Consider the following 27,444-nt stretch of genomic DNA (forward strand, 5'->3'; position numbering starts at 1 on the left):
TGGTTTCATTCGCCGTTTGAAGGCCATAATTCGTGCCAAAGGTGACCAATTCGAATAATTCTAAATTTATTCTAAAATTTGATGCTATTTCCGACATGTTTTTTATCTCACCCCGTATGTCAAATAAATTCTCATAGAGGACAAAATATTGTAATGTAAATTCCGTTTTAAGTCCGAATATAACATACCGAATATTTATTCGGTTTTTCGCGCAGAAGCAGTAAGAAATAGGGTTGTCAACTGGCTGTGATTTCCTTAACTAATGATGATATATCACAAATATTCAACTACGATAAATTATTAATTTTTATACAATTCAACGTGATGTTATTCTTTGATAAATATAATGACTTTATTAGGAATATATATTGTTGGGAAATGCCTGCAGGCGCATTAGCAGCTCAGCTTTCCATCATTTGCTCTGCGATTAATGGCTTCTTTTTATTGATGTTTGACATTGGCAACCCTATAATAGTACTCTTCGTAACACCTAACCCTTTTCACTCCCGCCATTTACTATTGAATGAAATCTAAAAACAATATGAATGAATTTCAACATTGACATACTGACTTGCATTCATTCGGTACACGGATACGGAAGTGTGTTGACGTTCAATGCGGATATCTACCTTAACGGAAGCTACAAGTGTTTTTAAACGGAGTTCATTGTTTCAAGAGTTCGATAAAATGAAAATAATGGCAAATGGCGGGAAAATTTTATATTGTGATTTAAATTGAAAACAAAAAAAAAAAAAAGAAGAAAAAGAAAATTAAAAACAAACCAAAAAAAAAAATAAGGAAAAATATAAAAACAAAACACATTTAAGTAACAACGTTTAACCAATGCCACTGGATTATGGCTTAGTATCAAAATACCAATTTATGACCTGTTATTGTTGTTTATTTGTAAATTACGTTGCCACCTTCTATGTGTCGTGTGTGAGAGTGTGCGTGATAAAATGTGAATATTATTTATGGTAAAATATTGATGCAATATAACACATTAGATTGATGTTATTGTCATAACCAGGGATATATAAATGTCAACAATATTTTGTTTTTATTGGAATAATGACAACAATGGTATTTTATTGAACATAGGTATATTAAATATATGTATTTATTATGAAAATAAATGCGTACATTTACTTATATTTAATTTTCGATTAATATTAAAACAAAGGTTTGAAAAAAGTGCAAGTGTTCGATTGTAAGTTGGATCAACGTCAGACCTGGTATGTTTGTTATTTTTACATTTACATAATGACTCCAATGCCTTAGGGAGACAAGGGCGTTAAATTTGCATTAAATATATAGCATTTCCAGATTAAATGAAACCTTTTCCAAATTAAATGAAACCTTTTCCAAATTAAATGAAACCTTTTCCAATTGGAATGAAACCTTTTACAAATAGAATGAAACTTTTTACAAATGGAATGAAACCTTTTACAAATATAATGAAACTTTTTCCAAATTAAAAGAAACCTTTATTCTTATCCAAGGAAATATATTATTTGCAGTAATTTTAAACCAATATTTGAAAATTAAATCAAAGAATATTAACAAATATAGTTGTATGGCTATGTAATTAACATAAATATTCTTTAAATCGGTGTGATTTTATTCAATATCTTTACTAAATAAAACTAAATAAATAGCAATACAAACTGGGGTATTTCTTGACATTTTAGAACAAGAATTGAATACCCGGTCCTAAATGCGAAATACATATTTGACTTAATAAATTGTTGATGATAAGATAACTGCTTATCTTAATGAAGGGGTTCCCGACTTTCAGCTTGTGGGATTTTCAAAACCATGACCATAACGTAGTTAGAACAATCTTGCCGAGTAAGCTTTTGAATACTTCGCTCGATTACATCAACAATGCTATGTTCCATTGAAACGTCACACAGCTCAGCTCTTGCACATAATTTTATTTTTGAAAATGCATTTTCGAATGGATTTAGCATTGGAGAATAAGGCGGTAAGAATTTAAGGTTGCATCTTTTGGATTCGATCAAATTTTTAATGTCATGTCGCTTGTGTATTTGAGCGTTATTTTCCAACTCTGGATTGATTTGCTAATATATACAATATCCTGTAGATAGAACATACATAGAATCTTTCGAAGAACATTGAGATGGAATCGGACGAAAATTAATGTGCTATATACATAGATATTTGAACTAATTGAAAACACCCCATACACATACCATTTTGAAATCAATGAAAAATTGCGTGGCAAACGGCAGACTTGTGGTACATCAAATACCATTTGTATGAAATCGAGTAAAATTATGTGGGGGAGCTATATATATAAACACATGGACCTAATTGAGCAAACGTTGCATACACTATTTGGGTTTTGCAACTTTAATACACATCAATCTAAACCCAGTTTAATAGCCCCTGCAAAATTTCGTGTAAATCGAACATAGGCTCTTCAGTGCACTATTTCCATAAAATCGGACGAAAATTTATATAAGACCTACATCTAAATCTGAACCGATTTCAACAAACCTTAAAACCCATCATTCTTGCCTCAATTGTATTCGTTATGCAGTTATTGGGAGTTTGTTGCACCATTCACAAAAAGGCGGACGAAGATATTTATGGGACTTATATCAAAATCTGAACCTATCCTAACAATACTTTGAATACAGATATAATACTGTGCGCTGTGCAAAATGTTGTCTCAATCGGACCAATATTAAGACTTTGCACCATTTACATAAAATCAGACGATACTATATATGGGAGCTATATCTAAATCTGAATCGATTTTCTCCAAGTTCAATAGGATTCGTCTTTCGAGGAAATATCTGTCGAAAATATGGAATAGTTAAAAATATAGTAAAATACGAAAATTTTTCAAATCTAATTTTAAAGGGTTCCAGATTTTTGCCAAAATCTCCCTTAAATCTTAATTTTAGCGGGGTAGTGTTAATGCAGAAAATATACTGCATCAAATTTCACTATGAGTCTTTAAAAATACCTTTCGCGTCCTATATAAGAATTCTTTCATAATGCTACACCTATATAAAAATACCTTAAGGACTATTAATATAAGAGAACCTGCAACCTATGTGTTTCAAGCCCAAAACATGACCTGATTCCTACATTATATTCTTCTTTCTATAGAATGCCCTCTAGGCTTCTGTATACGAAGACCCTCTGGTGTTCTACATGAAAATTCGATATAATCTTATAACATCACTACTAGAACACCCTCTTATCTTCGGTACCAGAAGACCCCTCTATATCATAGGAACCTGGGCTATTACATAAGGACCATCTGGCGTTATGTAAGCAGACCTTTTGGTCGTCTGGAATGACTTTATCGTTTATGGTCTTCTTAGATAATTCTCTGAAAGAGGGATATATATATATATTGGTTCCCAATGGTACCGAAAGGTAATGTTGTGACGTAGGCACCGCGTATAGGGGCAGGTACATCTTCATCACATAGGTCCATGTTTTGGCGTAGCCCCAATTTTATAGATATCGGGAATTTTAGATATTTGTAAGGTCTTAATCTAACCTACTTCCGATATAATGGTACACCGCATTTTTGTATTTTGAAGGTCCCATTTTTTCAAACCAAGTGAATACAATTAGGAATTTCGAACCCAAGTGATAACAATTTGGCATTTTTTTAATTTATAGAGATAATAAGTCTTTCTTGTAGATATTTTTCAATATAGGTACATGTTTTAAAGGCCTATATACCTCACTCACTTATTATTGCCCTAAATAGCAAAAACATTTCAAAATTCTATCTCTTTTCATCCATACACTATCCATTCAGCATTTTTTTTTAAATAAAAACTTACACACATTCTTCCATCAACCCTATACAAAAACGTCGATTACCATATCAAATTTCCAATAGCTTGTTCAGTACATTTAGTACACTTTTTGTACGAATTTCCACAAACCAAGGGTTATTACAACATCCTATCTCCAGCAATTTTGCCTGGGCGTTGATTATAGATCAGTCAGTACATATTTTGAGTTATTTTAATGTCTTTAATATTTTTCATTTAATTCTTTTTTATTATTTTGTCTTATAATCCTTCATAAGCCCACAGTGAAAAGAAAAAATAAGCCATTTCCATGAAAATGATAGCCATGGAAAGTAATTTGATTTGCAGTCATGAAATTAGTGTCAATGTCCATCACTAACACTTCTGCCCTTCTCGCCAACATTTGTCCTTGAATATCGATACGATGGGCGATTTTGTAATGCTATAGACGAAGGAATTGATGGATGGACGGACGGAGATTGTGTATTGAAACATTCTATTATAGCGTAAGAAAATTCCTGAAGCAAAATTAAACACATAAACACTAAACCGGATTGTTTGATATACGACAAATTCGCATGAATCATCTCAAAAACCAGTAAGGAAAGTAGTAAAGTCGGACGGGGCCGACTATATGATACCCTTCACCACTATGGGTATATTAAACAGGACTATTAACATGAAATTGGATGAAATAAAATATGTGATATTTATCTAAATGTGTATCTACCTAGATCTATCCATAAACATGTCATTCGTTAGTTACAATGGGACAAAGGTATGTAAATCGACTTCAAACAAATATAAATAGGTCATCCGTTGGGCTATGTCTAGAAAACGCAACTACGCAATTCTATGCTCAATTTTGTACGTTGTGCAAAATTTGATGTCAATCTGACTAACAAATCGATATATATATAGCGACTTTGGTGCACCATTTACATAGAATCGGATGAAACTGTATATGAGAGCTATATCTAAATCAGGACCGATTTTCTCGAAACTTGGCAGACATCAATCTAGGCTCAATTCAGTACGTTATGCCAAATTTCGTGCAAATCAAGGGATATATAGCGACTTTGGTGCCCCAAACTTGGCAGACATCATTCTAGGCTCAAGTCAGTACGTTACGCCAAATTTCGTGCAAATCGAAAGGTATATAGGGACTTTGGGGCACCATTTACATGAAATCGGACGAAGCTATATATGGGAGCTATATTTAAATCTGGACCGATTTTCTCGAAACTTGGCACACATCACTCTAGCTTAATTCAATACGTCATGCCAAATTCCGTGCAAATCGATAGATATGTAACGACTTTGGTGCACCATTTACATGAAATCGGACGAAACTATATATGGGAGCTATATCTAAATCTGGACCGATTTTCACGAAACTTGGCAGACATCATTCTAGACCTAAATGATTAGGCTGTACCAAATTTCGTGTAAATCGAAAGATATATAGGGACCGTTTACATTAAATCGGTTAAATATATATATGGGAGCTATATCTAAATCTGAACCGATTTTTCCCAATTTCAATAGGGTTCGTCCTTGGGCCGAATAAGTGACTTGTGCCAAATTTCATCCAAATCAGATCATAAATGCGTCCTGTACTTTGTTTACAATTTAACATCTACAGACGGACGGACGGACATGCATAAATCGACTCAGAAAGTGATTCTATGCATATTATCAAAAGGAACCATGGGTCTATCTCGATTATTTTTGCCTGTTACAAACATATGCACAAAGACATAATACCCTGTACCACAGTGTGGTGAAGGGTATAATTATATATAAAGAATATTTTCAATGTGGTATACACGATTGCAAAGAATCACTACAATGATTTTTGAGAAAAGTGTTTTTTGTTCTATCCGCAATTATGCATATTTTATGCAAAGAAAAATTATTAATAAGTCCATAAAATATAAAAATATTTTCGTGCGAAATTACATTATAACATTAGCTAATGCTTTGCGTGAAATTATGTATAAATTTTATTATTATCGGGACATTTATATTGCAGTGTGTGGTAGTAGGTTCCCAATGCCCTAAAAACTGCTATTCTAAATTTCGACCCTATATCGAAAAATTTCTGGAAAGAATTTTTTAAATATTCTGCATTCCACAAAAGAAAACACAGTTCGCATTCTTCGGTAATGACTTCTTATTTTTTGGTGCATTAAAATACACTGCTACTCATTACTTAATTTACATTATGACCTTTCTTTCGTTATTTTCGGTGCATCATTAAATTTGATTTTCTTTGTTATATACGAGAATTTTTGCGATGGTCATTTTTGTTGAAAAATAAATTGGTGCATGAATGTACTTTGAGTTTGTTACAATGTGACAATGGAGTGCGAGGTTTAAACGGAAACAGAATTTAAAAAGGTTTTTTTTTCAGAAATTTGGGGCTCTAATTGGATACCAAATACACTCACCATAAATTATAAATATTGGCCCAATTGTTGTCGGTATTTTTGGGTTTCTACCTTCGCTGCAATTTTTATACCCTTCACCACACTGTGGCACAGGGTATTATGTATTTGTGCATATGTTTGTAACAGGCAAAAGAAACGAGATAGATACATGGTTCCTTTTAAGAACATGCATAGAATCACTTTTTAAGTCGATTTATGCATGTCCGTCCGTCCGTCTGTCTGTCCATGTTAAATTGTAAACAATTGTAAACAGGTCGCAATTTTAATTCGAATTGGATGAAATTTGGCACAGCTCATTTATTTGGTCCAATGACGAACCCTATTGAAATTGGGGAAAATCGGTGCAGATTTAGATATAGCTCCCGTATATATTTTCGTCCGATTTTATGTAAATGGTTCACCAAAGCCCCTATATATACCTCGATTTGCACGAAATTTGGCATAACGTACTGAAATAAGTCTCGAAAGATGTGTGTTAAATTTCGTGAAAATCGGTTCAGATTTAGATATAGCTCCCATATATATTTTCGTCCGATTTTATGTAAATGATGAACCAAACTTCCTATATATATCTCGATTTGCACGAAATTTGGATTTATAAGTAAATGCACAATACATACTGAAATATGTGATGAAATATTCGATGAAATTGGTTTAGATTTCCATATTTTGGTTTAAATTTATTTACATAATTTTCTCTCATTGTAAGAAGCTACTCTATATCTGACCAAAATTAAGTTTAGGTTGGAGCATGACATGTTTAATTTCATGTTAATGGTGCTTCAAAAATGCAACGTCTGTTAGGATTCCATCTGTTGTATATACCCAAAGTGGTGAAGGGTATCATATAGTCGGTCCCGTCCGACTTTACTACTTTCCTTACTGGTTTTTATTTTGGATTCCTATTTGGTAACAAATCTTCATACCGAAAATCTATTCTATACTATTAAGGGAGTAAAGTGATTGTCTGACCTAACGATTCATCAACGCCCAGACGAAATGGCTGAGACTAGAATCTTGAAATTTGGGGCGAGGGCCACTTTTGGTTTAAAGGAGTTCTATAAGGATTCGTTTTTGGAAATTCGTACTAGTACGGCACGAAAGTACTAAAAAGTACCCGAACAGTACTAAGATATATAATACTAAAGTTGGGTGCGCTAGCACGTCTCCCAGTGTGTCTCAGGAGTCGTCGTCCGATTCGTCATCTGAATCGTCGTCGTCGGAATACGAGACACCCCCGCAGTCTCCTCAACAGCATTTAACACCGCATATTGCTGTTTTGCGCTTAGATAATGTATCGATCTTCCAGTCCAACAGCGATGGTCATCGCAACAAGATCAGCGAAATTGTGGAGTTTAGGAAGCCAAGCTGACCGAGAACTATAGCTTACAACGTTGGGATGGTTATAATGTTGTGCAGAAGAATCGTACCAGAAGCGGAGGTGGAGGGCTTACATTCTTATTACACCATTTTGTCCAGTATCGACCTATCTCGCTTGAGCTAAACTCTAGTGGCCCACACATTGAATGTATGGGGTAACAGTCAAGTATGGAACTATCGAGGATGTCCCACGCGGATAAGAGGAGATTGCCATCACCATTGTGGCACCGGGTCTGATAAATGACGTAACCTGCAACCCCGGAAGCCTGAAATATAGGCAGGATGGTACCGCTACTGAAACAAGGATGCCAGCAGGCATCCTTCTCTGCTTCTCATCGTTGAGAAGCAGTTTTCCAGTTGCCCAACATCAACATGGATTCCGTAAGATGCACAGCACATCAACACAACATTACACGAAATTTCCACACATGTTCGCAAAAGACTTAACCAGAACAGACCGTGTAACCGAAGAGTTATGGTAGTACTTGACCTTCGATACCGTCAACCATGCCAAGCTGTTCGAAGATATAGAGAAGACAAATCTCCGACCGTGTTAGAAACGTTGGAAAATCAACTATATGTGTGCACACCAGTCGTATGTGGAATTCAGAAAATCGAAGTCTAAACCCCGTAGAGTTAAACAGGAGTTTCCCAAGGAGGGGACATATCTCCGGAACTGTTTAACCTCTACCTATCTGACTGTTTTACCTCTACCAGAAACACCGGACGGCATAGATGTCATAATCAGTGTTGCCAAAACTTTGTGGGCAAAAAATGCTAGATCTTGTTTAAAAAAATTGTAGAAAGTGCTAAAAATTTTTAAAAAATGCCAAATAAAAGTGCTAACGATTTATTTATACTAAATAATGAGATATATATTTCTTAAAAATTCATTATACCCACAAGGCGGGTGAGTGAATATTAAATTTGTTTCCATCACATCGAAATATTCTCCTGAGACTCCATTTATTTTTAATCAGAATAAAATTCTATGTCTGTTTAGCCGTCGTCAGAATTTCAAATTATGCACCTGCATTGCTACTACTCCAAGGATGTTTGGTATTGAAAATGGAATATATCGGTCCTTTTTAGGTTAGCCCAATATTCGATATTTTGAAGATCTTGGTTACGTTTTTCCAAATAAGTTGCTGTAATTTTGTATTTTGCGTTCTCCATGGGTAGAAAATCTTCCTACTAAAAAGGATAAATATTGGACCATTATTAGATTAACCCTAAATGTGTGATATTGATAATTTAAAAATTATCAATATGGGTACATGTTTCGGTTTAGCCTCCATAAAGCGATACCTCCATTATAAAATATTCTGCTCCAATTGTATATTATAACTGTTAGTCCATGTTTCAGGGTAGCCACCAGGGAGAGGATCCCCCATTATTCGGCATTTTGCATTTTCAACCGAATCGACTATAATTTGTCACTTTTGACAAAGAATGTATACCGATTTGGTACAGGTGCTATATAACCGTACCACCGGATTATCAGTACTTTGAAGGTTGTAAACGTAATTTCACACCGCGGGATTTTGGGAAAATGCAGAAAATTATCAATTTAGATCAAGTAAGGCTATACTTAAATATGAGGGCTATTTACAAATATAACCCTCATATTAAAGTACCGCATTATTTCGATATTTTGAAGGTTTTAGCCGCATTCTTGTAGGATAGGACATATTTATGGTGGTTTGCGAATGTAAGTGATACGCAGTGGAAGAATAATTAGACCTGCCAGAAGGGTGTTTCCTCATGAGTCTGAATGGTATTCACACGGACGAAGTCGCTCAGGCAGTAGAGTAATATCGTGTGAATACCATATTCGGAGACCACCCCCCATCCATCGCTGTAGGGGAAAAGCATCTGTCTAGACAAACTAAGATCAGGATGTTGCAACCACCACAATTCCTATTGGGCAATAACTGATGGCTCGATACCTAGCACATGTCCTCCATGTGGACTAGGATCACACGACTCACTAGCTAAGTCGACTCACCTATCGCTGAATTCGCGTTGAAGTTGCAACATTATAGAATTTGGAGGTGGAAGAAGCAGAACCAGACAATGAATAACCCATCACATGTATTTTGTTGCTACAACAACAACTAAAGTTGGTACAATTTCGTACCATGTGAATAGATAGAGCTACAAACTAGAAATTCGGAATGCTAATTCATATTAATGTGTAATAACAGGTACTAAAATTTAGCATATTTTCTGTTGCGGTCAGATTTTATGCGTACTGTTGAGATATGGAAGTAGTTTTGAAATACGTACTAAAAGATAACATAGGTACTAAATGGAACAAAAATTTTAATTATGGTCGGTATAGGTTTTTAAAAAATTCTTATATTAGCTAACGAAGAAGCGGGCATATGCTAGTTATTAATATCTAGCATATGCTAGTTATTAATATCTAGCATATGCCGCATCTTTTGATGGTGGGCACTACCCTTTTTATACCCTCAGCCATAAGATGGAGTGCATATTAAACTTTTAGAATGTTTGGGCAAATGGAATATATATTGGTTCACGTTTTGGTGTATCCTCCACATAATATTAAGTATTTGGGCAATTTTCGGAAAGTGTTTCTAACGAATAGGGTGTTATTTCGTATTTCGGGTTATTATTGTAAACAACATCTCCATACTAAATATTAGTAATATTGCCCCGAGTTTCAGTATAGCCTCAAGTCCGGACTGTATGGCGGATGCCTTAAAACTTCACAACCAAGCCCCCGAAGTTTCTGGCGAGTCACTGTAGATATGTGTGTGTGTGGCCTAACGTTGTCCTGGTGGAACACGACACCTCTCCTGTTGGCCAATTTGGCCGTTTCTGGTCAATTGCTATCTTCAAACGGTCAAGTTGTTGACAGTAGAGATCAAAATTGCTAGTCCCTGCATATGTTTGTAACAGGCAAAAGGAAACGACACATGGTTCATTTTGCGAATATTCATAGAATCACTTTTTGAGTCGATTTATTCATGTCCGTCCGTCCGTCTGTCTGTCCATGTTAAATTGTAAACAAAGTACAGGTCGCATTTATGATCTGAACTGGATGAAATTTGACATAGGTCACTTATTTGGGCATGGGCCGTTCAAGTATTACGTAAGCAGATTTATTCAAATTATTTACAACATGGAGTAAAGTACAAATATTAAAATCATAGTGTGGGTGTGGATTGCCATATGTGGAAACAAGTAAATAAGTACTGCTGAAGTAAACACAATCTATGTAGGTTGCCATATTTGGAAAAAGTCAAGAACTACTGCTAACGTAATCACCATCTCGAACCACCCCCATGGCATCAACAAAAAGCGAAGCAAAGAATTGGCTCTAATTTATCAGTTTGAGTTTTAAATCCCCATATAATGATACCCCTAATATTCCTCCTGCCATGATAAAGATTCGATATTGATTTTAAGTCCATCCATGATATTTAATATCCATCACTGTGTATAAAAAGTTCGGCCCGACCGAACTTAGCGGCGATTTTACTTCTTCAATTTTATTCGCAATGCCGGAGTAATGGAAACGTGTCTAGTTCACTTCATTTCATGCATTTCTTTGATACACTACGATATGATTTTTCAATTTCCGCATTTTTCATTCTGCCAAGAAAAAGGAAAATAGTAAAAAAAAAACAAAGAAAACTGCATAGTTACTTATACATCGGACGTCATCAAAGCTTAAACAAACAACTAAAATGCAAACAAAAACCAGTAAGGAAAGTAGTAAAATCGGACTGGGCCGACTATATGATACCCTTTCACCACTTTGGCAATATTCTACATATGTATCCGAAAGGACGTTGTGTTTTCGAAGGAATTTTGATATGAAATGGAACGAACTTATGTTGCATTGCTTAAAATTTTATCTCAATCAGACACCTATTGATTATTTGGTGTAAAATTATATAAATAAGTCGAAATTATATATGGAAGCTACGATATATCTATATCTACACTTAAGGGGACCCCACCCATTCTCGATTTTATTTTTTCAAGATTTTCAATGGGCTGGTAAATGAATACAAATGCTTGTTAAGGTTTGTAACTTTACACATATATACTTGAAGACTTAAAAAAGAAGAAAAATAATTTACAAAAATTTTTTGTTATTGTTTTGTTGTTGTTTTTTGTAATTAAAAACAGTCCTTATTTTTGATGGCGGGCATGATAACTCCTCACTGGAACATCGGAATCCGAAAATTCCAACGGTGTTAGAAAGAGTACATGTCTCGCTCTCGTATGAACTAGGATTATTGACTTCGCTCTAAAATTAACAAAATGGCGGACCTTTGAAAAAATATTTTTAGAAAATCGCAGATTTTTTACCAAAACCCAAGTTAAAAAATAAGGAAGATCTTCACCGATTGGATTTATCCTAGTTCATACGATAGCTATACACTCACAGAGAAACGTGTAAAAATTTGAAATCGATTGGGTTATTAGTTTTCGTGCCCGCCATTCGCAAAAAAAATGTTTAGAGAAAAACGCGTTTAAAGTTTGAGAAGCCCTTCAGCCGTCACATGATGCTGACACAATAAATCGGCTATATCCTCAAGAGTTCTTGAGATTTTCATTTGAAATTTTGTAGGGACATTCTTTAAGTAGTGTAGATTCGAATTATATCAACATAATTTTTGACCCCGAGAATGGGGGGGTCCCCTTAATTCAGTAGGCTATACCAAATTTCGTGCAAATCGAATGATATATAGGGACTTTGGTACACCATTTACCTAAAATCGAGCGAAACTATATATGGGAGCTATATCTAAACGGATTTTCACGAAACTTAGCACGGGAGAACATATATATGGTAGCTCTATCTAAATTTGAACAGATTTAAGGCAAGCCTTCCCCCCATTCTAAATTTTTTTATTTTTAAGATTTTAAATGGGCTGGTAAATGAATACCAATGCTTGTTAAGATTTGTAACTTTGCACATATATAATTGAAGATTTAAAAAGGAAGAAAGAGTACAAGAGTAACTTCGCACAAAAATTGCCAAAATGGCGGAACATTGAAAAAAAAATTTTTTTTGGAAAATCGCTTTGGATAAAAAATTTTTTTTGGAAAATCGCCACAAACCGGCCACCGATTGGCTTTATTCTAGTTCATACAAGAGCTATACATTTCCAGAGAAACGTGTCAAAATTTGGAACCGATTGGATTATTAGTTTTTGAGTTATCGTGCCCGCCATTCTGCTTCGAGAAAAATACGTTTAAAGTTTCAGAATCACTCTTGCCGTCACTTGAAGATATATGGAGCTAAATCTGAACCGATTTTCAGGAAACTTAACACACATCATTCTAGACCTAATTCATTACGCAGTGCCAATTTTCGTGCAAATTGAAGGATATCTCATGTCCTTAAGCTTGTTACCAACATATGCACATATGTACCACAGTGTGGTGAAGGGTATAATAACACCGAATCGTTTAAAGAAAAAAAATCAAAAGTATTTTTTTTCTTGTTTGCACTTCATATGAAACGAATTATTTCCTCTGTGGAACTATTTATGATACTTCATTGTCGACAGCACGGCAAACCGCGCCACCACCACAAAAATAAATGTGGTCTACCACATGCACTTGGTTAACGTTTGCGACCATGGAAATTGAAGCTCGCATAAAACAATGTTTCGAAGAATTTCAAAAAGGAAAAAGTCCAACAATATTTTGTTTCCTGTATTTATTGCTGAATAAATTTGCTTATATTGATGTTGTTGTACAGATTAATAATGAGAAATATTTTTTATTTAATTAAATATTTTAATTAAATAAAAAAATAATTAAATGTACGGAATTATAAATTCCGGAATTATTAATTCCGTACATTTTATCGTAGGACGCAATATGATGCTATGTGTGTGTGTTTGGTAACACATCAAAATAAACAAGTGAAAAAGGGGGCCCGGTCGAACTTTGGATAATGAAAATATAGGGAACATACTAAACAGTTTACCCATTCCAAATACGAGTTATAAATTTCAGCAATTTTTAATGAAGATTTTCCCAAAAATCGTAAAACCCCAAAATGCTGCAATTTAAAGGGCAAAGTTAGAGAGGCCATCACCAAAGTACACAGGATTTTATTTTGGGGAGTGATGAGGAAGCCGCTGGTTCAATATGAAAATTGTCACCGAACATTTGGTGTTATTATTATATGAGAGGTTCTATGCCTAATGAAGAACAGAATCGCCTAAATCGTCTAAGAATTCCATACTTTCGAGTTATATGGAGACACATCCAAAACGAGGAGCAAATCAGTTAACTATTATAATATAAACAAGGACCTTTGGAAGTTCGAGTGATCACAACAAACAAACTAAATTAATATTAACAAGTGAAAATATAGGGGACCATATCAAAAAGTGGACACATACCGACTAGAATAAGGACAGAGCCTCAACACACGAAACAAATTAGATAACTATTTTAATATAAACAAGTGAAAAAGCGTTAAGTTCGACCGGGCCGATCTTTGGATACCCTCCACCATAGATATACTGACAGGTACTTGAAATGAAAATATAGGGAAAATACCAAAAAGTGCACCTATACCGACATTTCCACAAACCGATTATGTAAACCATAATACAAATTTTAGAATTGTAATTGATAATTATACCCTCAGCCTTATGGCTGACGAGGGTGTATAAACTTTGAAAAGGTGAAAAGGTGGCTCATGGAAATATTGGTTCTAGATCCCCATGTTCCTTGGACCAAATTTGTTTCAGAAATTTTTGATTTTATCTAAACATTGCCAATATTATTATTTCTTCCAAACTTAGTTCAAGTTCGAAGATGGGGAATATCGGTCCACTCCTTCTGGCACCTCCCACACAGGACCTAAATGCGGGTTATATTTCATATATAGATCATTATCGAACCTTACGTTCTAGCTTTTTATCTCGTTATCCTCCGCAGGTGAAATGATTACGACATACTCTTAGAACCAAGCCCAAAACGCGGAACAAATTAGATAACTATTTTAATATAAAAAAGGGGGTTATTTGAGGACTACCCCAAAAAGGGGGTGAATATAATTAATTTTTTGTGGGGAGGTTTGTTACAATATTGGACTACAAAATACCAAATTGCAGCGAATTCTGTAGAAAAATGCGCTCAACTAAAAATACCGAAAATTGGAGGTAACCTTATATGGGGGCTATCCGAAAAAATGGACATGTATTCATAATTTTTTGTGTAGAGATTTGGTACCTATTAAGAACTCAAAATTCTAAATTACAGCCAATTCGGTGGAAAATTAGGATCAAAACACCCAAAATACTGAAAATTAGGAGGCACCGTTATATGGGGGCTACCAGAAAAAGTGGACCTATATTTAAAATTTTTTGTGAAGACCTTTAGTACCCAATAAGAACCCAATGTACCAAATTTCAGCGTATTCGGTTGAAAAACGCGCTCAAGAACCCCAAAATACCGAAAATTGGGGGTACTGCTATATGCGAGCTATGCCTAAACGTAGACCGACATATTTCATCTTCGAACTTGACCTGCCTGCAGACAAAAGACAAACCTATGCAAAATTTCAGCACCCTGTCTCAATTCCTTCAGAAGATAGCGTGATTACAACAGACGGACGGACGGACATAGCTAGATCGTCTTAGAATTTTACCCTGATCAAGAATGTGTATAATTTATAGGGTCGGAAATGAATATTTCGATGAGTTACAAACGGAATGACAAAATTAATATACCATACTATGTTGGAGGGTATAAAAAGGGGTTATATGGGGACTACCCCTAAAAAGGGGTGTATATTAATAATTTTTAGTGGAGAGATTTTTTACCGTATACGACTATAAAACACCAAATTACAGCGAATTCGGTTGAAAAACCCCCAAAATACTGAAAATTGGAGCTATGCCTAAACGTGGACCGATATAGCTCATCTTCGAACTTGACCTGCCTGCAGACAAAAGACTCTATGCAAAATTTTGGGGATCTATCTAAATTCGTGTAGACGGTAGAGTGATTACAACAGACAGACGGACATGATTAAATCGTCATAGAATTTTACGCTGATCAAGAATATATATATATATATATATATATACTTTGTAGGGTCGGAAATGATTATTTCGATGCAAATTAAAATACCCTCCATACTATGGTGGAGGGTATAAAAGGGGGTTATATGGGGACTACCCCTAAAAAATTAATTCTTTTTTGGAAGGGGGATTTGCTACCATATACAAACTACAAAATACCAAACTACAGTGAATTCGGTTGAAAAGCGAGTTCAAGATCCCCAAAATACCGATAATTGAGGAGGATGCTCTTAATACGGGATCTATCCGAAAAAATTGACAAATACGTATACTTTTTATTGGAAGGATTTGTATTTATAATCTTTAGTGGAGAAATGGGGTACCCAATAGGAACCCAGAGAATTGAGTTGAAAAATGCGCTGAAGAACCTCAAAATACCGAAAATTGGGGGCTACCCTTATATGAGAGACATGTCTAAACGTGAACCGATAAAGCCCATATTCGAACTTGACCTGCCTACAGATAAAGGACAACTCTATGCAAAAGTTTGGCGATCAATCTCAATTCGTTTAAAGGCTAGAGTGAGAGACAGACGGCATGTTTAAATCCCTCTATACTAGGGTCGAGGGTATAAACATAAGATGAAATTTGAAAGAGCAAAAATCGATTTAGATATATGTAAATGGTGCACCAAACCCCAATATATGTTCGTTCGATTGAGACTAAATTTTGCATGGCATAATGAATTATGACATGTGTTGAGATTCGTTGAAATCGGTTCAGATATTGATATAACTCCCATAAATAGTCATGGCCGATTTTAGGTCAATGAGACTCTAAAATCCTTTTATTTATTCGATTGAGGTGACATTTTGCATATAATATTGATTAGAGTCTAAAATTTTGAGTATTGCACAGTTAAATTAAATTGAACTCGGTTCAGATTTAGATATAATTCCCACATTTATTTTCTTTTGATTTAAATTTAGGTGCATCGAAGAGGCTATTTTTCTTTCATATACACACAATTTGCATTGCATATTGAATTGAGTTGAGTCTAAAAATGGCGAGAGTTAAGTTTCATTGAAATCGATTTAGAATGGCATGAAATCGATTTTTTTTAAATATATATTCAGATGTAGATACAACCCTTGTATATTTTTGTCTGAGTTAATGTCAATTATGCACTGATAGAGATTAATTTTGGGCAGAGCACTGTATTGCAGAATACCAAATAATTCATTACACCTTTGCTCAAATTAGTCCAGATTTACATGTAGTTCCCATAAATAATTTTCCTCGATTTCATATGAACAAAATAATTTCGTATTATAGAATAAATCGATTTGTTCACTATGCAGATCAAATGCTGATATTTTAAAGGGATTTTCTGTTCGGTGTAAATTTATCGGGTCTATGCCTAAACATAGACCGAACTTATAATAACCTAGTAACTCAAGTCATTTCAACAAAATAGATGTTGGCTAGCTAGCTACTACCCAAATAAACGATACAAACAATTAGTATATGTGTATGTATTGTTTGTAATATAGAGAACAATAAAACAATTTGGTGTATTTGAAATTAAATTGCTATACAAATTCTTCACTACAACATTTTTGAAGGTAATTAATATCATATTGGAAACTAGACATTCCATTCAGTTTTCGTGGAATTTGTTATTGAAGGGGATCTTTTTGATGTATTTTAAAGACCATCTCAAGATTTAATTTTGAAACATGCAGTCGGAGTATCAACTGGTGTATTTAGAGATTAAATACAAACATGAGGCTGTCATAACAGTAAACATTCACAAGATATCAGAATGTTTATAAATGAAACAAAGAGGGTACTCGATGGTATTGCAAAGAAACATATGTATTTATTGTTTTTGCATTATACAAACTATGTTCGCCCAACAGACTTACAATTTTATTTAGAAAACTCTTTCATACGTGTACTGCTATGTACATTAGGGTTATGTCTCTTTTTCTCAAAAATAATTTACGATAGGAAGAATGAATGAACTTTTCTTATTAGTTATTTAAATAAGTTTTATTCCATTTAATTATTGAAAAGGTCACGATAAAACCACTTTGAAATTTATATTTGGTAAACATTTTAATATTTGATTTATTTTTAAATAAATGCGGAAACAGGTATAAGGTCTTTTAACTTCCACGAAAAAAAAACATTTGAAAGAAATGAAACATTGGTCATATAAATCGAAGACCACCTGTCGGTTTTATTCACAGGTGCCTTATATTGAATCGAGGGTATATCTTTGTCATTGACTATGCTTTTCAAAAAAAAAAAAAAAAAAAAAAAAAAAAACAAAAAACAACAAACAATTGCAAGATATAAACGGTTATGTAATTTTTATTATGATTGCTGTAGGAAATAAATAAACTCTAAAAAAATTATTTGAACTAGAAGATTTCGAAATATTTCGTACTGGCATAATCTTCCCAATGCGTACCCAGGAAAGGCGTTATAAATTATGTAAATAACTTTAGATAAATTGCGTTTTTGAATTGCATTGGGAATGGTTAACAACAGGTTATCAGAGTACTAGGCAACATATATTTAGTGAATACCAGGCGGGACTCAGGAAAGGCTACTCAATAGTTGATAACGTATTTTATCTGATAGCTGTAATAAACGTAAATTTTAACGAAAATAAGAATATAGGTATATATTTTTGTTGTACGTTATATTCTTGCTCTGCTCTAGTGGATTGAAGGACATGACATTTATGATCTGGCTGGCGGTTTTATTCGGAGTGACAATAATTACTACTTACATACTATGCAAGAAATCCTAACACTACGAATATTTACAAGACCGTGTGTAGGCCACACTAAGCGTGGGGACTTCTTTACTCTGTCACTACTTGTCTCTGCTGTCACTACTTGTGTTGTGGCTGTGGCTGTTGTTGTAATACACTCATCTCTCGAGTTTTCCAATTTGCATCACCTTTCACAGAAATCTGCTTTCAAACACATTTGTGGACCAGCACTGATTTCACTCAGTGCGGCCCGGGGGGCCCGGGCCCCCCCGAATTGAATTTTTTTACAGTAAATTTATGTTTGCAACAGCGAATTTTTTCATTTTGTACTACCGGGCCCCCCCGAAATGAAATCATGTGTACGTTGCTGATGGGAGCTATATCTAAATTTGAACCGATTTTTCCCAATTTCAATAGGGTTAGTCCTTGGGCCAAATAAGTGACCTATGCCAAATTTCATCCAAATCGGATCATAAATGTGACCTGTACTTTGTTCACAAAAATACATCGACTCAGAAAATGATTTTATGCATATTCTCAAAAGAGCCATGTGTCTATCTGGTTCCCTTTTGCATATGTTTGTAGCACATAGACATAATACCCTGTACCACAGTGGGGTTTAAAGTCGACTTCGACTTTTAGACTTTTCAATATAAAATGTCGATTAACGGATTAGTAGAAAGTCGACTTACGTATTCCTAGTTTATATCAGTAATATTACCAAAGACATCATACACCTAAAAAGCAAGGATTTAAAGAAATCTTATTCCGAATATTTTTTTATTCTTCCATTCCATTCTTCTTTAGGTTACCTTATGTCCTCATCATATTTTCGTTTTTTTTTTTTGAATTTCCCTAATAATGATATTTTTGTGTTGCACAATGTAATTTAGAAGTAATTTTTTTGTTGTTAAGAGATTGACAGCATTTTTTTTTAACAATTTACAAATTTTTGCCATAAAAGTAAAGTAAAAAGTATTTTGTAAACTTTTTTTGCTTTAATTTATCAAAAGAGTACAAAAGTAAATTCGATTTTTCCTTCAAGAATATAATGATTTAGGCATGAAGAAACGACTTATACCCATAAGTTCCGTTCCAGAACCTAAAAGAATCTACTAATTTTGCAAGGTTTGCAACTTTTTACTCGAAACCCGTTCCTGAACTCACAAAACTGGTAAAACTATGAATCAAATTTAAGAGAATACAAAACAAATTTGCTTTCTCTTTGAAAACTTTTTACTTGAGCAATTTGGCCGAGAAAAAAAAATTGTAAACAGGAATGCCTACTTCTGATTGGCTGTTATGTTGATTTTGAAGTATTGCCATCTAAATTTGGCATATTTGCTAGATTTACGTTCCCGAACTTTTCGAATTATTTTTACTCTGAGAGCGATTTTTAAATGTTTCCCTTTTACTAGCTTTACTATTAAAAAAGTATTGGAACAGACCAATAGTTTTGCTTTTATTTTTAAAGACAACATATCGTCAGCTAAAATGCAAAAAGGCGTAACTAACAACAAAATGACTTTTTGAATGAATATTGTGAATGTCAGTAAACTACATGTGTTGACAAAGTTTTACACGTCTGCGGTCAAAAAAAAAGGTCCTATTAACAAACCAGTAAGGAAAGTAGTAAAGTCGGACTGGACCGACTATATGATACCCTTCACCACTTTGGGTATATTGTACATATGTATCCAAACAATTGCATGTCTATGTTCCCTCTTTCTCCAACCTATCCTAACTTTAATTTCATTCGAGCAGATTTAGAGCCGCCTGCGTAACATGGGGAAAATTTATGGAAAACGATTTATAGCAAAATTGATACACGCTATTCGGTACGCCGCGTTGTTAAAAATATAATCTATATGTGGGAGCTATTTCTAAATCTGAACCTATATTCACGAAAATTAACACACATCTCTCTAGACCTAATTCAGTACGCTATGCCAAATTTTGTGCAAATCGAAGGATATATATAGGAACCTTGGTGCACCATTTACATAAAATCGGACGAAAATATATATGGGAGATATGTCGGAATCTAAACCGATTTTCCTGCCACACATCACTCATCATTCTAGACCTAATTCAGTACGCTATGCCAAATTTCGTGCATATCGAAGGATATAAAGGGTCTTTGGTGGACTATTTACCTAAAATCGGACGAAAATATATATGGTAGCTATATCTAAATCTCAACCGATTTTCACGAAATTTAACAAGCATCGTTCTAGACTTAATTCAGCACGCTATGCGAAATTTCGTGCAAATCGAAGTATACAAAGGGACTTTGGTGCACTATTTAGCGAAAATCGGACGAAAATATATATAGGAACTATCTATCTAAATCTGAACCGATATCCATGAAATTTAACACACATCGTTTAAGACTTAATTCAGTACGCTGTGGCAAATTTCGTGCAAATCGAGGGATATATAGGGACGTTGGTGCATCATTTACATAAAATCGGATGAGCATATATATGGGAGCTATATCGAAATCTTGACCGATTTTCCCGAAACTCACCACTCATCATTATAGACTCATTTTAGAACGCTAAGCTAAATTTTGTGCAAATCGAAGCATATAAAACGACTTTGATGCATTATTTACTTTAAATCGGACGAAAATATATATGGGAGCTATATCCAAATCTGAACCGATTTTCACGAAACTTTGCACACATTATTCTAGACCTAATTCATTACTCTGTACCAAATTTCGTGCAAATCGAAAGATATATAGGGTCCGTTTACATTAAATCGGACGAAAATATATATGGGAGCTATATCTAAATCTGAACCGATTTTTCCCAATTTGACCTATGCCAAGTTTCATCAAATTCGTATTATAAATGCGAACTGTACTTTGTTCACAATGTAACATCGACGGACGGACGGACATGCATAAATCGACTCAGAAAGTGATTCTATGCATATTCTCAAAAGGAACCATGTGTCTATCTCGTTTCCTTTTGCCTGTTACAAACATATGCACAAAGACATAATACCCTGTACCACAGAGTGGTGAAGGGTATAAAAACAAAAAGGCGTAACTAACAAAAAATTTAAATTTTTACTTAATTGTTATGACTGCCATTAAACTAAATAAGTAAATTTGTTAAATAAACTATAGTCTATTATTCTTCATATGCAATATCACCCTGCCGGGCATACTTTTTTTGACATGTTTATAGTTTTCATTCAAAACAGTTTTTTGCTTCTCCTACACAATTATGCATTTGTTAGTTACGCCTTTTTGCATTTTAGCTAACGATATATGTATACACCTTTAACCATATATATTATTGTTCAGAATAAAATTTTATTCTGAACAAGCCATGGCCGTCTGTCTGTGAAAAACACGATATAGATCGCTATGACATTTTGCAGTGCCTTTCCTATTGCTGCTATGATACAATTATTATGGCCATCACTATGCCTTGAAGGTGTAATGTCTAGGTGAATCCTTTGTACGTTCCTTATTGTACATACATTCTACGAATGAGTAAATAAGTGAACTTACGTTTCAAGCATTGTCCAACTATTCGCATAATTAAGGGAAGAAAAGACCACTTTTTATACCCTTTCCTTTTGAAGGCTGTGTTGTCGTTATGTTCTATACAAAAGGTTGAACTATAATACGATTACCATGAACTGCTTGAATTCACTTTTGTACATTCAGTTCGTTGGTTTTGTTGTTTTTTTGTAAATTCTTAAAAAAATTTATATAAGAAACAAAAAATCCATAACAAAGAAGAACACTGATTTAAAAAGAACTTAATCCTTTAAGTAGAAATTAAACCAACATTTGTTTATAGCATCAGAGAGGGCGTATTATCGTAATAATATCTACTGCAAACCATATGGCGTATTCTTTTCGAAATATGGTAAAGGCGTCAACTTCAGCTACAACTGAAAACAGTTATACTGGTTCACCATTATAAAAAGGCTGCAAATTATGCGGGGCCTTCGAATGTAAGCGATATAAAGGAAAATAACAGCCAATTCAGAGTACGGAAATGATGAACATCGAAGGTGCACCAAAGTCTCTTTTATCTTTCGATTTTCACAAATTTTGCATAATGTCCTGAATGAAATAGTAAAGTCGGACTGGACCGACTATATGATACCCTTCACCACTTTGGGTATATTCTACACATGTATCCTAACAGGCGTCGCCTTTTTGAAGGAACCTTGATATGAAATTGAACGAACCTAAATATGAGATCTATATATATATATCTGAACCGACTAACACACGCTATTTGGTATGCTGCACGGTTTAAAATTTAATTTGAATCAGACATCCATTTACTTAAAATCGGACGAATGAAGAAATTCGCGAATTACAACAAATATGAATTCATTTATTTTATATTTTAAATACAAGATTTGAAACCGCTATAACTTTTACGGCAGCATCCGAATTTATGAACGCAAACAGATTTCGAATCAGCATATTTTCATTAATCAAAAATCATGGGTGCACTCTTATTGTACCTCCTCACAGATAGCTAACTCTCCAATAAAAATAAGGTATAGATTTTTAGTACATACTAGCTGACCCGGCAAACGTTGTTTTGCCTTAGATATAGGTATATTTCATTTTTAAATAAATTGTTAATTTATAAATTTTGACAGTTAAGGGCGAAAAGTTTGACCAATGTTGACGCCGCATACCTTCTTTTAATTGTAAATGCCAGTTTTATATTTGAACTCTAAATCATGAAATATTGTAATCGGATTTGTTATATCCTCACATTTTTTAACAACTTGATTTCAATTTAACATTTGAATAAGTTGTTGTTTATGGTTACATAGGTCCACATCCAAACTTCAAATTGTCGGCAAAAAATGAAACATTGTCGAAAAAATAATATCTGACGGTGATACTAATAATCCTATCATTACCATTATTTTCGTCGATGTTAATTATCGTATTATTAGTATTAGAACATACACATATTTTACGATATTGTATGTTTTGATCTAACCAACTCAAAAACCATATTTCTAAAAAAACAACAATTTATTTAAACACTAAAGCTCGATACAAAAATTGGGGAATTGTAAATTTTAATTAATATATTGGTTTTGGCGGAATCTCACAATAAGTTTGCATATTTTCCTATTCTGACCACATACGTCCTTTGAATCGTCAACATCGGCTCGGTCCAGCCGTTCTCAATTGATGCGTTAGTATACATTTTTCTTGCTCCATTTATATATATATATAGAGAAAAATGTCCAGACTTCGAACCCATTCTCGATCAAATTTTTAGTTGGTGCACTCAAAAGTTACGGAAGTTTAAATTTTGGGCAAATGAAAAATTCTTGAAATTACGCCGTTTATTATATTGACCAAAAACGTTGATATATGTCTTCCTTCGTAAAATATGAATATGCAGATTTGATAAGGTTGCACATTTTCGAGAAATATGAGAAGAACATTTAGAGAGACTACCTCATTCTAGTCCTAATTCATTACGCTGTGCCAAATTTCGTGCAAATCGAGAGATAAATTGGGACTTTGATGCACCATTTACATTAAATCAAACGAAAATATATATGGGAGCTATATCTAAATCTGAACCGATTTTCAAACCGATTTTTCCCAATTTCAATAGGGTTCGTCCTTTGGCCAAATAAGTGACCTGTGCCAAATTTCATCCAAATAGGATCATAAATGTGACCTGTACTTTGTTCACAAAAATACGTGGACGGACAGACGGACGGACATGCGTAAATCGACTCAGAAAGTGATTCTAGGCATATTCTCACGAGGAACCATGTGTCTATCTCGTTTCCTTTTGCCTGTTACAAACATATATATATATATATATATATCTAGATCTGAATCGATTTTCACGAAACTCAGCACACATCATTCCAGCATCAATTCATTGCGTTATGCCAAATTTCGTACAAATCGAAAGATATATGGGACTTTGGTGCACCATTTACATGAAATCGGACGAAACTATATATGGGAGCTATATCTAAATCTTGACCGATTTTCACGAAACTTTGCAGATATCACTCTAGGCCCAATTCAGTACGTTATTTCAAATTTCGTGCAAATCGAAAGATATATAGGGACTTTGGTGCACCATTTACATGAAATCGCATGAAACTATATATGGGAGCTATATCCAAATCTGAACCGATTTTTCCCAATTTCAATAGGGTTCGTCCTTGGGCCAAACAAATTAGCTGTGCCAAATTTCATCCAATTCGGACCATAAATGCGACCTGTACTTTGCTCACAAAAATATATGGACAGACAGACGGACGGACATGCTTAAATCGACTTAAAAAGTGATTCTATGCATATTCTCGAAAGGAACCATGGGTCTATCTCGTTTCCTGTTGCCTGTTACAAACATTTGCACAAAGACATAATACCCTGTACCACAGAGTGGTGAAGGGTATAAATACATCGAGATTCGGCTGAAATTTTTAAAGTTATATTTTTCGCAATAGTTCGAAATCCGTATTAGCCCAATTATTGAAACGGAAATGATCCACAGAAAATGCAATTAAATCCGAGATATTTTCAAAAACATTTTTTGTTAAATTTCATGTTTTGGAAGGCCAGTTCCCACCGTTCTAGTAGATAGATTTTTACGAAGAAGATTTTATTTCTTTTGAAACGTAAAAAACCTAACTGACAGATATCAAATTTTCGCCGGAAAAACATTATTAGTATTACTCTGAAGCTGTGCATACTACATACACAAAATATATATCAAACTTCTCAGATTCGCGACTACAATAACCTTGTAATCGATTTTGAAAATTTCCTGTTTGAGTATTAAAGCTAGATGTAAAATTAAACAAGTGAAGAAGCGTTAAGTTCGGCCCGGCCGATACCCTCCACCATAGGTATACTGACAGATACTTGAAATGAAAATATAGGGAACATACGAAAAAGTGATGGCTATGCCTAATTAATGACCGACAATATCAATTCTTTCCCTCAGGAGGTATAATTATATGGGGAGATGCGGAATCGGAATTATAACCGATAGCTAAATCGTCGTAGAATTCCATAATTACTAGGGTAAAACTGACTATTTCGAGTAACGACATTACTCTATACTATGGTAGAATACACCTATATGGGGACAACCCCTATACATGGAACTATATATAAGAAAGAAATATTAATACTTTTTGTAAGAAGTTTTGTTACTACATGCGACTACAAAATACCAAATTACAGCAAATTTGGTTGAAAAACGCGCTCAAGAACCCCAAAATACCGAAATTGAGTATCGCTATCTTATATGAGGACCACCCGAAAAAATGGGCCTATATTTATAATCTAAAGTGAAGAAATTTGGTACCCAAAAAGAATCAATGTACCATATTTTAGGGAATTCGGTTGAAAAACGCGTTCAAAAAAAAAATCCGAAAATTGGGGTTGTTCTTATATGGGGGCTAGCCGAAAAAATTGACCTTTATTTATAATTTGTAGTGGAGATATTTGGTACCCAAGAAGAACCCAATGGGGGCTACCAAAAAAGTGGACCGATATTTATAAGTTTTAGTGGAGACATTTTAATAAACCATTTTATAATATTCGATGATCTTATTACTGAGCTTTTGGTATCACATTTGTTGCTGACATTACCTTCAGCTTATGATGGCGTTATAACAGCTATAGAGACACTATCTGAAGATAATTTAACATTGGCATTTGTGAAAACTCGATTACTGGATCACGAAATAAAATTAAGGAATGATAATCGAGACACTAGCACAAAAGTCTTACAAGCTGAGGTTAGCAATCAAAGAAACACTTACAAAGATTTTTCACATAAATTTAAAAATAAAAGCAAATTAAAATCGTATAAAAATGATTTTAAAACCACAGCTAAGTGTCATTATTGTGGTAAAAAAGGATTGCTATGGTTACAAAAAACTATTGAGTGAGAAAAATCGAGATAATGGTAAAACGGTCCAAACTGCAACGGCCGAGGCAGAAAACGGATTCGCATTCATGATAAGGCAACACACTAGCACCACATCAACGGAAAATATTTCATTTCTTTTGGTCTCCGTTGCCTCAGATCACATAATGATTCCAGTCTGTTTACGGGTTGTATTTCCATGGAGACTCCCAAAAAGTGGACATGTTATAGATGGTAAATATAACAATAATATACCAACTGTTAATTTTTGATATTGTTGCAAGTGTATATACGTCCAGTAATTTACAAAATTGAGATTATCGTTTGTGGCATGAGAGATTAGGGCATATAAGCAGAGGAAAATTTTTAGAAAAAAAACTGAAGGATTTATTTAGTGACACTAATCTCATAGAAAATATACAGCCTGATAGTGACTTATGTGAAGCATGTATAAATGGCAAGCAAAGTAGACTACCATTTAATAAATGTAAAGGTAAACAGCATACAGCATATTTATTGACACATAAATCAGATGTATTTTCTGTTTTTAAAGTACGGAAAGAGTGAGAACTTTCCCGAACGATAGTACGAAAATTATAAGAATTTTCCCGAATGATAGTACGGAAATGATGAAAACTTTCCCAAATGATAGTACGGAAAGAGAATACAACATGAATGATACGATAACTAATGTCGTTCTAAATACTAATGGTGACATTGTATTTGAAAATACAAAAGACCACAACTGAAATCAGAAGAAGTAAGATACTAAGAGAAAAGCCACCAGATTCATACCAAGAAAGTGAAGATACAAAGTTAGACTAGTTGCTCGTGGTTTTACCCAAGAGTACTTGGTTGATTACGATGAAACTTTTGCTCCAGTGGCTAGAGTTTCTAGTTTTAGGTTTTTGTTAGCTTTTTCTAAACAATACAATTTAAAGGTTCACCATATGGATGTTAAGACGGCGTTTTTAAATGGAACATTAAAAGAGGAGATTTATATGAAAATTCCTCAGGGTTTGATGTGTGAGACCATTTATGGACTGAAAAAGTCGG

Source organism: Musca vetustissima, unplaced genomic scaffold (assembly GCF_032173495.1).
Source record: "Musca vetustissima isolate MV318-11 ecotype Yass unplaced genomic scaffold, APGP_CSIRO_Mvet_v1 utg24682, whole genome shotgun sequence".
Lineage (NCBI taxonomy): Eukaryota > Metazoa > Arthropoda > Insecta > Diptera > Muscidae > Musca > Musca vetustissima.